This window comes from Magnolia sinica, chromosome 14 (assembly GCF_029962835.1).
Source record: "Magnolia sinica isolate HGM2019 chromosome 14, MsV1, whole genome shotgun sequence".
Taxonomy (NCBI): Eukaryota; Viridiplantae; Streptophyta; class Magnoliopsida; order Magnoliales; family Magnoliaceae; genus Magnolia; species Magnolia sinica.
In genome coordinates, this window is record NC_080586.1 from 65,287,078 (window position 1) to 65,300,041 (window position 12,964).

The following is a 12,964-nucleotide window of genomic DNA, read 5'->3' on the forward strand; positions in this document are numbered from 1 at the left end:
TGGAGGTCTGACAAACATGACAACATTGTACAGCTTTTCTCACATCGCGTACTAATTGCGGCCAGTAATACCGCTCTTCCATAAGAGCTCGCGTCTTATCTCGCCCCAGGTGTCCACCAAGGCCACCTCCATGTAGCTCCTGAACAATCTGCTCCCTCAGAGAACTTTTGGGGATGCACAATCGATTCCCTTTGAAGAGAAAATCGTCCTGTATATGAAGGTCACTGGGGTGACCTTCTTGACACTTCATCCAAGAATCTTTGAAGTCCTCATCCTCGGCATACAGCTCCTTGAGACAGTCGAAGCCGACTACCTCGTTGCTCATTGTAACTAGTAGTGATGCACGACGGCTAAGTGCATCAGTCACCTTGTTCTGCTGCCCTGACTTGTGCTTCAGAACGAACGTGAATTCCTGTAAAAACGCAACCCATCTAGCATGCACACGATTCACGTTAGTCTGACTATTAATAAACTTTAATGCTTGATGGTCAGTGTACAAAACAAACTCTCTTTGAATCAGATAATGTCGCCAATGTCGCAGCGCCTGAACAACTGCGTACAACTCAAGCTCATAAGTCGACCACTTCTTTCGGGCTTCGCTGAGCTTCTCGCTGTAGAAGGTTACTGGCCTGCCTTCCTGTGATAATACTCCTCCAATTCCGACGTATGAAGCGTCACACTCAACCGCAAACAATTTGTCGAAATTAGGAAGCACCAAGACCGGTGTTGTAGACAAACGATGCTTGATCTCATGAAAACTCTTATCAGCTTTATTGGTCCACTGGAACGGTCATTTTTTCATGCAATCTGTTATAGGCGCGACTATGGTGCTAAAATCTCGCACAAATCGACGATAGAAAGTCGCCAACCCGTGAAAACTCCTCACCTCATGAATGTTTGTCGGGATCGGCCATTCCCTAATAGCTCGCACCTTTTCATCGTCCACACGAATGCCTATGGACGTTACAACAAATCCTAGAAACAATAGGTTGTCAGTTAAAAAACTACACTTCTTCAAGTTGAGGTACAGCTTGTTAAGTTGTAGGACCTGTAGTAGATGTTTCTTGTGCTCCGCCTCATCCTGGCTATATATCAATATGTCATCAAAATATACTACCACAAATCGTTCTGTGAACGTTTTTAGAACTTGATTCATCAAACGCATAAAAGTACTTGGTGCGTTCGATAGGCCGAAGGGCATGACCAGCCACTCATACAACCCTTCCTTGGTCTTGAATGCCGTTTTCCACTCATCACCGGGTCGAATACGAATCTGATGGTACCCGCTCCTTAGATCTAGTTTAGAGAATACCTTAGCCCCTTCTAACATATCGAGCATGTCGTCCAACCGTGGTATTGGAAACCGATATTTGATGGTAATTTTGTTGATTGCTCGGCTGTCGACACACATGCGCCAGCTTCCATCTTTTTTTGGCGTTAATAATGCTGGTACGGCACATGGGCTCATGCTCTCTCTCAAGAGACCCTTACGGATCAATTCCTCCACTTGCCCTTGAAGTATCTCACACTCATTCGAACTCATCCGATAATGAGGGCGATTGGGCAGGCTAGCCCAGGGACGAGGTCTATGTGATGTTGGATGTCCCTCATGGGGGGCAATCCATCAGGTAAATCCTCAGGCCAGACTTCTTTGAATTCGTTTAGCAACAGTCTTAAGCTTGGAGGGATATTTGAGGGTTCCTCTTCCTCGCCCTTCACTACTACGGCGTATACCTCGCCAGTTTCCTTAGATTCCTCCATGAAATCCCGAATGGTCAAGAGAGAACTCCCCTCCACTTTAGAGGCTTTAGGGTGGTTCTCTGGTGCCATAGGGGCAAGGATTATTTTTCGACTATCCTTGACAAATACGTAGACATTATCTCGTCCCCGATGGGTCGCATCACGGTCCGACTGCCAGGGTCGACCGAGTAACATATGACAAGCTTCCATATCGACCACGTCACAAAGTATTTGATCCTTATAATTTTTGCCAATTGAAAACGAGATAGTGCATTGTTCAGTTACCTTGGTCTCATTCACCTTTTTTATCCAGCCAATAGAGTATGGGGAAGGATGTTTCATCGTTGGTAGCCGCAACTTGTCCACCATTACTCTTGAGACGATGTTTTCGCTACTACCACTGTCTATGATCACATCACAGACCTTTCCGTTGACGGTGCACCGAGTACGAAATATATTGTGTCGCTGTGGATGTAATTCCTTTCGTGGGGCATACAGTAATCGCCTCACAACTAGAAATTCGCCACGATCCTCGCCCGTCACTTCATCGCCACCTGCTATTTCTTCAGTGGTTTGTTCATGTTCATCAAAGCGATGGTCTTCTTCTGCAGCCTCATCTTCAGTGCCCCCTTCGTTTATAGTCAAGTGCGCTGCGGGACGTTGAGGACAAGTGTTTGATAAGTGGCCTGGTTGGCCACAGCGGTAACAATTATTCGACCTTGGCCGAGCATAAGGATTTGGAATCCTACTCGGACTCGCTGTTGCAGGTGCTGCACGTTGAGGCCTGGATGAGCCGCTCCCCGTATCACGGTTTGCGGTTGTAGGAAGTTGAGGTACTGGGTCTTTTCCTCGTGGCAGCACTGGATCCTGCGTGGGACCCGTCATGGGGGGTCGAGTTGAAGGATATGGACGAGCAGGAGCTCTTGCAAGTTGTGTTTCCGCCCTACCCGCCAATTGAACCGCTTCATCCACAGTCCCGACTGGGTACATCTGAACTCGGTCCTGAATTGTCGGTCGCAACCCACCTATAAATCGCGCCACCTTCTGTGACTCAGATTCTGACAGATCGTTTCGTGTAGCCAGCTGTTAGAATTCTTCAGTATAATCTGTGATCGATTACCCTGTCGGCAATTTTGATATTTTTGGAATAATATCTGCTCATAATCACCGGGAGAAATCGAGATCGAAGAAGACGTCTCATCCGTGGCCATGATGAGATAGGCGCCTTGTTCGCGAGCTCGTGAGAGTTGTAATTGTTCCCACCATGCGGAACACCCGATTTTAATTTAAACGCTACCAATTTTACCCTCTTATGATCGGCACGTCCATATAATCAAAATATCTCTCTACTTCTAGCCAATCGAGAAAATCTTCTATACGTAATAAACCGTTAAAACTAGGAAGTTCACCTTACCTCGATAGTCTCTTTCAAGGACGATCTAGATGATCACCTCCATGGATTGGTTGTCGAGCAAAACCCTCATTAAGGTCCTCGCCGCTAGAACTTGAATCATCTCGTGTACCCTATGGTTTGCCACCGGTAGTGCTCTACGAAAATCGGGGTTGTGTCGTACACAACCATGGGTGGTGGAGCCACCACGGGTGGTGGAGCACCGCCTAAGGCTCGGGCGGAAGTAGCGCATCCGCAAGACGGTCAAGAGTTGCCTGCGCCCTTGCATGGTCAATCGACTCTCCGGTGGAAAGCTTCCATTCTTTCCGAAAGATAACGAATCCTGGATCACTGTCCAGAGGATTTTGATTCATACCTTCGTTGTTTGCCATCGGCCCGAGGGGAATCCTCGCTCCGATACCAATTGACGCAGGATGAACGTGATGAGGATAACTACTCCGAATCCACGGAGCTTCTCTGGACTCCTCACGAGGAAAGAAAGCACGAGGAAAGAAAGCAGAAAATAGAAATAAATTCTAATAAATTCAAAATTGATTAATTGATGAATAAAAACGAGTTCACAACCCTTTAAATAGGGCTACCAAGCAATGGGAAAGAAATTAGAAGCAAACTACAACTCAAACTCTTAGAATCCGCGACTTACTATAAATAGTAAACTTACTATTTATAGACGGTCGTGATGTCTACTAGTGCGCAAGGTTTTCGGCCAAAAATAGTAAGTGTCCTATTTGGCTTCACCAAACCGTTCTCCTAATTATTCTAAGCTCTTTTCACGTTGGGCGCAACTCCTAAAGCCCGACGGATGAAGAGTTATAATCGAACTAAAACTTACTATTTATAGTAAAAACGAAATTAAAACAGGGAAACGACCGTCAATCCAGGGGTTTTTCACAATTCCGGGCTGCGCAACCCGGCGTAGCGGGGTTGGTTGGCTTCAGTAGCTCGTTCTACCCCAAAATCATATATTTTACGTCAGATAACTCATTCCGGATTGCAAGATACGCCCGATTTAAGGTTCGATGGTCTGGATTACTTCTGTCGTCGACCGGGCCTTTTCTGATCCATCTTGGCCATGTAATTTTCTGCGACCCACTCTACATCAAATCTTAATTTTCCCCACTTTTTGTTAGTAAATGACAAAGAGGTAATTACATGAATATACTAATAAGTACATAAATGGAAGGCTTTATAAATAATAAATTTACCTATAAAAACATACCGACAAGGGAATACATAAGGGTGCATATACACATTAAAAAACATAGAGCATGTATAATATGCCTATTTAAAATACATACCTATCAAGCCACATGACCAATGTTTAGCAACTTAAGGCTAAACTATATAAAGGATAATGAGGCTACAATCATCAGATTTACCTATAAGCGCACAAAGACCTTGTAGGTCACATATTCCTCTTCACAACCCACTTGGGTGTGAATTTCTTAGGACCTAAATTGTTATTAGGAGAGAGTATTTCTTTCTTGAATTTATCTCTTTCATGAAATCCTATTTGGAGATCTATATTCGATAGGAAATTTTTTTATTTTCTATTTTGGTTGTTGTTACCCCAACTAAGAATTATCTTCATTTTTTCATTGAGAATGACAACTTGCTTAATCAACTTCCTCATATGATTGTTGATTTTTGAAGGGGTTGAAAATTTCTTCTCTTTCAGTGATCTTCTAGGAGGGCTTCTCCATTGGTATGTCGATTTCTTAATCATGATATACCTACCTATTCAGTTTGAGATTGAGGTGGATTGTGGCCTTTTAGATATAATACATTCAAATTTTAAATGGCCCTCATCTCCACAATTTTGGCACATAGGATAGGTTGTCGATCTACTTCTTGAAGCAGGCGAGTCCTTTTGGATCACAGAATGGATAGTGGTTGGTTTATGAATTTTTTTTTATTTTGTTCAAAACCTCTCTTATCCCCAAAAGGCTTACCCACACTAATAGATTTTTCTATTTGCTCTTTTCCTTGGGCAACCTTAGTATTGACAAGACAAGATTCAAATTGGATAACTTCTTGTCTCAGGCCTTGAATTATAGATTTAATTGTTTCAAGCTCAACTTCAAGACATTCACATCTCCTCAAAGTCTTATTTAAATCAGACTCGAGATTTTCCTTTTCTTATATTAGGGAGAAATTCTCAAAATTTTATTTTTCTCAGCCAATTGATTCCTCTTGGCCTTTACCAAACTCAGCTATTTTTTAATAATTTTAAACTCTTAGTAAAAAGCATGTTATAGACCTCTTGCAATTAGACATCTCCTTCATCTTCTTGTTCTTCTTTGGATGATTCTCTTCTTCCTCTTCCGAGATGTTATGGCCGGATTCTCCACCCAAGTCTTTATGGAGAGAAGTAGTGGTGGAGGCCATTATAACTCTAAAAGATTCAATGTCTTCATCATTATAGGAGTTCTTACAATTTAAATTAAACTCCTCAATATCATCCCATATTATTGCCATAGCCTTGCATTTTGATCTTACTTTGTTAGTGCAATCGTAAGCAACATGTCCATAACCCTCACAGTTGTGATATCAAATTTCTCTTAATTTCTTAAAAGGTTTACATATACACTTGGGGATTAGGACCAATTTAAAATTTATGCCAATTTAAAAAAAAACAATGTCTAACTTAAACTAATTAAAAATTAAACTAAGTGAGGCGATTTAATTCTAAGGCTTCCAAGCCAATAGAGGGTCTAATCATATAGGCTACAAAAGATGTGCAAGATAAGCAACTAGCCTATAAAGAGATAATGAACATGTTTGCGTGGGATGAGCTACCTATCAACTTAAGTATACATCTAAATATGCATTCATAATTTAAACATTCACCATATTAACATAATTAAACATGTACACAAATAATCAATCCCAAACATAAGCATGTATAGTGGTTCGGCTACTTGCCTATTCCACTCTCGGCGAGCGTACTCAACCCATGAGTGTACTGGATTTCACTATCAGAGATTTTAAATCAGGTTAACCTCTAACCTTTACAGCCCTCCACAAGGACTTTAAGTTTATGCCCTACACAAGAGTAAGGGTCTTACCTAAGTACCCAACTCTTTATGGCTTATACGGGACCAAATGTCCTACACAAGAACGTGAAATGTATTCTCCCGTCAGAGGCCTATGAAAGGACTTCAGTTGGTTTTTCCTTCAGCTAACTAATAACCTAGGTCCTACGCAAGAATCACGGATTTAGGCCATATGGAAGAGCCAAGGTCCTACGAAAGAACGTAGGTGAGTTTGAACACAAACTCTTACACTCCAACCTACACAAGGAATGAGTACAAACACAAACTCTTACACATAACACTTGTCGGATTGAGTCCCTTTTGATGTGCCTTAATGGGTTGCTTGATTCTCCTATGCTTCAATCAACTCCCAATGCCCCCTCGATCATGCTACTGCTGCTTTGCCAAGGCTTTTGCTCCACGATCAATCTCCTTACATTTGGTGCTTCTTCAAGATGACCAAGGTGATGGGAGTGGGTTGAATCTCCTACTAATGAGAAGTTTTTTTTCCTACGGGATTCAAATGATAGACACTTTAGAGTATGATAGAGACAGTAGATGTACTTAATGTTTGAAGTATTAGTATCGCTGGCCAGGGATACAGAAACAATATCTATATCGCCAATAATATCGTTGATAACCAAAAATGCAGGGAAACACGGGGAAAATGGTGGAATTTTCAGCGAAACTTCAGGAAATGTTAAAATGTACATATTTGCATACCTAGAAATTAAAAAAAAATTACAAAAAGAATGCATACATAACACGTTTCCATTTAATGAGGCCTTAAAAGCATGTGTTGTTGTAAGAAATCAGTCCAACCATCCCATCTAGCCTATTTAACCATCCAACCTTTCATCCAAACATCCATTGATATTGCAAAATACCAACAACACATGATATTTCACCAAGAAATAATCAACAATTGGAAAGGAAACGAAAGATTGTAGTCTTAATATTGCACTTATTGTGATATCGATAATATCAAGATATTATTGATAGTATCAATAACAAATTGAACACTACATACAACCATGTGCCTATGAAAAAAATGAAATACAAAATTTTCTAATAAGCAAAATTCTGATGATATCAATACGTTGGTAATATTATTGAAATATCATCGATACACTTATGATACAAGCATTACCTAAAATTTACATAGTTGAAAATATTGGCGATGCATTGGCGATATTAATGCATTGATAATACAAGAGACACCTAGAATTTTCGTAGTTGAAAATATTGACAATTACATTAGTGATCTTAATACGTTGGCGATGCTCAGCAATACATTGCTAATACCTGGAATTTCTGATACTACTAGCGTTATCGGTATCGCTACCAATGTTATTAGTATCGCCAAGCTGGAGATAAAGACAATATTGGAGATATTTCACTAATAATAAAGAAAATTTGAACACTGGATGCACCTATAAGCTTGGTCTCGATACTCTAAAGAAGGCGTGAGATCATGTTCTTCTTGAATAGAAGCTTGGAATGCTTGTTTAAGTGAAGAATCACCAAGAAGAGTGCATAAATCTCATTGGGATAAAGTCTAGGATGTTTGGTTGGGCTTGAGATGCACTGGAGTCTCTAAAATGCCAAAATCTATTATCTGTGTAAAGATCCGGAAGCTAAATATATAGAAAAGTGCTCCAACATATCTTTAATGAATACATTTCGGTTGCATCGAAAGAGCCTTCAAAATGTATATTTTTTATCCACACCGTATATCCGGTTGCTAGATCATTTTGGTGTACGGGCCCAGGTGTGGGTTGATCCAAGTTTCAAGTGGGTCATGCCACATGAACATTTCTCATCACTAATGGGGCTTGCAGTTTAGGTCCCACCATCTTTGTATTAAGAATATTAAAGGTTATTTAGCACACGTATTATAAGTCTCTTATTGTTTACACTTCATGACCTGTTACGGGGTCTGTTCCTATGTAGTACACACCTAAGATGCAACAGTGACCGACTCCTACCCTGCACATTCCTGTAGTCCACCTTGATGTACATCTTACGATCCTATTAGGATTAGGCCCAAGGGGACCCTACCTAGGTCCAAACCTTATTTATGAATCAAAACACGTGTGTATGTACTATGATTGATAACATGCTAGTGTACTTAGATAGGTCGACATTGATAATATGCTTAGTATAATGAATACCATGCTCATTCATATGTTCATCACTTATATGTATGCCTCTTATGGGTAATGATTGATCATAGCATACGCCTTATGGCTTTCAGAAACTTAGGGGACTTGTACGAGATAAGGTCACCCCACATGATCATGCGATGCACACAGGTTTTGATGCATGACTTGGATAGTGTGATTCATGGATTGTGTACTATGTATGTCACGATTGCATTTACACCCTAGCAGCACGAGGGTTGTAGCATACGCCCTAGCAACATTAGGGTCGTGGCCTCCGCAACTTTGTCATGGCTGGCTTATATGAGTATAAACATCGTAAATAGGTTTTAGCATATGAGCACATAGGATGTCCGTGAGTGAAAATTTTTAAACTTTATAATACCAGTAGGATGATCCAATATCGAGAATGAGTGTATAACATGAGCGCCTGAGTGCCAAATACCAATAAGTCTAATATCCCACTATGTCGGGGTCAGTTGGAAAGAAGTGTGACCTTATCCGCTCGGGTGAAGGGGGTTATATGTTAGGTTGAGTATGAACGGCTCATGAAATGGGTCCATTATCTATGAGCCGAGTGGGCATTGGCATACCACTGACAAGGTGGATAATGAAGTCTCTTCCACGCACTTGATTATATGCACAATGGGACGTAGGCCAGTGGCTAATAGCATTTATGGACTTGGCAGTATGGCCTTCCATCTTTTTCACTTGCTTTGATATTCATATACTTGTCATATCCATTATGCACGCACACATATACTTTATTGAGATTCGTAAGAAACTTACGCGCATTTGTTTAGACTGTAGGTTATGTTAGGGCATATCGGCAGTATTGAGGCTGGAGTACGTGTCTGATTTTTTTTGGAGTTTTTTGTTATACTTTGTATTTTCTTTTCCAGCATTGTACAAATCAATTATATAGTGGATGCATGATAATATTTTTTGTTTTAGTTGTGATTATTTATGCTCCTTTATTTTAAAATAATAATAATAATAATCCTGAAAATTCTTCTTATGAGATCATGCTTTTGGAACCTAGTGTATGAGAGCTAAGATCAACAATCAGGGTACTGTGGAGATGTCGCTCCAGGTTAGGTGGCTAAAAATTTAGTGAGCCTGATTTCCAAGTTTGGGCTCCTCCTCAATGTTTATGTGAAATCCACTCTGACCATCAAGTGTGTCATCTTATGTTAGGCCCAAGGACCAAATATCAGCCTTACTCGTGATTTGAGTGGGCCATGTTAAGGGAAACAATTTGGAGGTTAAATATTGTAAGTACACTGTTTCTATTTATGTGGTCCATATGAATCATGGGTGGAGCTGCTTTTTCATCTATAGGTTTAAAATTATAAAGGATTGAAACATTCCATCATACATACATATATGTATGTATGTATGTATGAGAGCTTTTGTTTGTTATCCATCAACCGTTCAAAGTAAGAAGTATCATATTATAAATGGTTTATATCACTGAAAGATGACCCAGATTCAAAGGTTAAAGTCTGGATGCATTGATTGCAATGCATCCGGATGTTCTGGAACAAACCTCCTTTCCATACAAGTCATTTGTCTTTTGCCCTCTCTCTATCTAAGACTACGACCCTTCATATCCATTCCACAGGTTATTAGTCACGATTTCGTTGATTCTTCCTCAATCAATCTTGTCATTTAACATTGTGGACTATGATCGAATGGCCCACCAAAAAAATCGAAACCCATACCACAAAAGTCAGTACAGACAAATGCAACCATCAAGCAAAGGTCCAATCATGAAATTAATGGGTCCATGGAGATGTCATAGATTTTTAATCATAGCTCGATAATTGAGCGCCGCCCACATGATGCCAACATGATTCTTACTGTTCATATGGTGGCCCCAATTGATCTGGCCATGTACGGAAAATCTCTAGAATCAGGCAATTCTTACTATCTTAGTGGAGGGTGGGTTGGAGATGGGTCTGGTCAAGGGTGGGTCAAGACCTGATTACAATTAATTGGGTCTAGATTCCAGCCCAGATCAAACACACTAATGTATATGAGTTAGGTTTGCGTTGCATCCAAGTTAAAATAAGTTGGGTCTGGGTAATGTCGAAGTCCTACTAATTTAAAAGGATGGTCCAATGGTCAGGTTAGCTCCAAGGGCTTGTTTGATTTTTGGAGAATTTTATTGGTTTTGTTAATTTTTCTTAAGCCATTCATCAAGTGAGCCACGTGGTGTAGGACATGACACCGATACATTATTAGCATGGTTGAATCAAAAGAAGGTGAATTGCAAATTGGTCATAACTTTTGATCTGGGTATCGTTACGGGGCGCACAACCTATCAATCTTTACTGCAACGGGCCATCCGAGGTGAACCAACCCATAAAGTGGGTCGCATCTATTTGTTTCGTCAAAAAATGCATGCTTTCATCTCAAAAACGAAATTTTAAGGAAAAAAAAAATATTATTTTTAGTAATTCCAAATTTTATAATATATATTTTTAAAAATTTTTTTTTTAGAGTTTTAGATTTTCTTCTTTTTTTAGAAATAACTCCTAATCATACTAGGACTCTTTTACCAAAAGTTTATTTGAAATTTTTATTTTTAGAAGAGTTTTACTAGAATTAGGATTTTTATTAGACTTAAAATTTTGCTATTTTTGATAATTACAAATTTTGGTTTAGTTTCTTCCTTTATTAATGGTGTAACAGGGACACATACAGATTAGACAATAATCAACCAACTTATTTTCAAATTTATTAAAATTTATTTCTATTCTTTTTTTTCTTTTTTTTTAATTTTTACTTGTGGATTTGAGAAATCTTTATGAGGAGTCCGTAGAAGCTCCATGGATTCGAAGTAGTTGTATCTAAGGAAGACGGTCATTGACCTCATCACATCCACTCCTGCCTCAAATGATACATGGAGCAGCCTAAATTTTGGACTACACAATTGTAATTGCCAGTAAATGAACAAAAAGTGGTAATTCCTGATTGATCGAATTGAAAATTGTTTGATAATAGATTTAGGATCATTGACCATTCATATTGCTTCTCACTTTTGATTACCCATCTCTCTACGAAGCACTTTGATAGGATGATTCTCTCAAGCATTCAATCAATTACTAGAAAGTTGGATGGTTCATGTTGGTTATATTTGAGAAGGCCAAATCATTAATCTAGACCATTGATCATGTGGGGCCACCTTTGTTGCACATGATTTTTAAAAGTGACTTTGATAATTATAACCAATTTATCAGTGGTTATGATAATAAATGGACCTATGGCTTAATAATGAATTTGGATTGTCCATAATGTGTGAGAGTTGATTGCCCATTCCTCCCAAAAATTCACTTGGATTGCATCACCATGATTAGGAAATGGATTATCCATTCTGATACTATAAAAGGCATCTTTATTGCATTTCATGTGGGCCCCGTGTTTGATTTCAAACCTATTCCTTGCGAAAAATCAATCTCATTTTATGATGCTAGATGTTTGATCAATGGATGGGAAGTGGAAGACCCATCTCTGTTATACAGGAAAAGATCTAATCATTGATCTAGGCCATCCATCATATGAGGCCCACCTTTGATTGCCCATCCTTATGAAAAGCTACTTTGTCGCATCATCCTAACAATCTCATTTAACCATCGGGAGATGAACTATCCATATTATTATACTAAGAAAGGCTTGGATCATGTGTTGCCCCATCTCAATTTAAATCACTATCATATATTGATGATAAACCTTTGACTAATGGATGGGAAATGAAAGGTCCATCTTTCTTATATTAGAAAACGTCTAATCATTGATCTTGATCACGTATCATGTGGGGCCCACATTTGATTATCCATGCCTCCTGAAAAAAAAACACTTTGCTGCATCATCTTAACCATATCTAATTAACTACTAGGAAATGAAATATCCATATGATGTGGAGAAAGGCCTAATCATTTTCCATCTATAAAATCAATCTTATATGATGATGATAAATGTTTGATCAATGGATAAAAAATGGAATGTCCATCTTTCTTATCTTAAAAAAGGTCTAATAATTGATTCAGGACATCCATCATGGGGCCCACCTTTGATTGTCCATGCTTCCTAAAAGGTCACTTTATTGCATCATCCTAACCATCTGATTAACTATCAAGAAACAAAAGATGCAAATTACACTAAGAAAGGACTAAATCATTTTTGCACCATGCAGTGCCAAGCTCTGATTCCCAAAAATCAATATCATTCATCAATGATAAATGTTTGATCAATAGATGGAAAATGAAAGGTCCACCTATCTAATATTAGAAAAGGTTTAATCATGGATCTAGGTCGTTGATCGTGTGGGACTCACCTTTGATTGCTCATGCCTCTTAAAATGTCGCTTTGATGCATCATCCAAACCATCTGACTTAACTATTAGGAAATGGACTATCCATACTTTTATACTAAGAAAAGCCTTAACCATCATACCCATGTGGTGACAAACCTTTGATTCCCCAACCCTCCCAAAAATCAACTTAATCTAATGATTTAGTAATCAAATCAATGGATAGGTGATGATCGGCATATATTTATTATATTAGAAAAGGTCTAATCTGTGATTTAGACCACCTATCATTCAGAGCCCT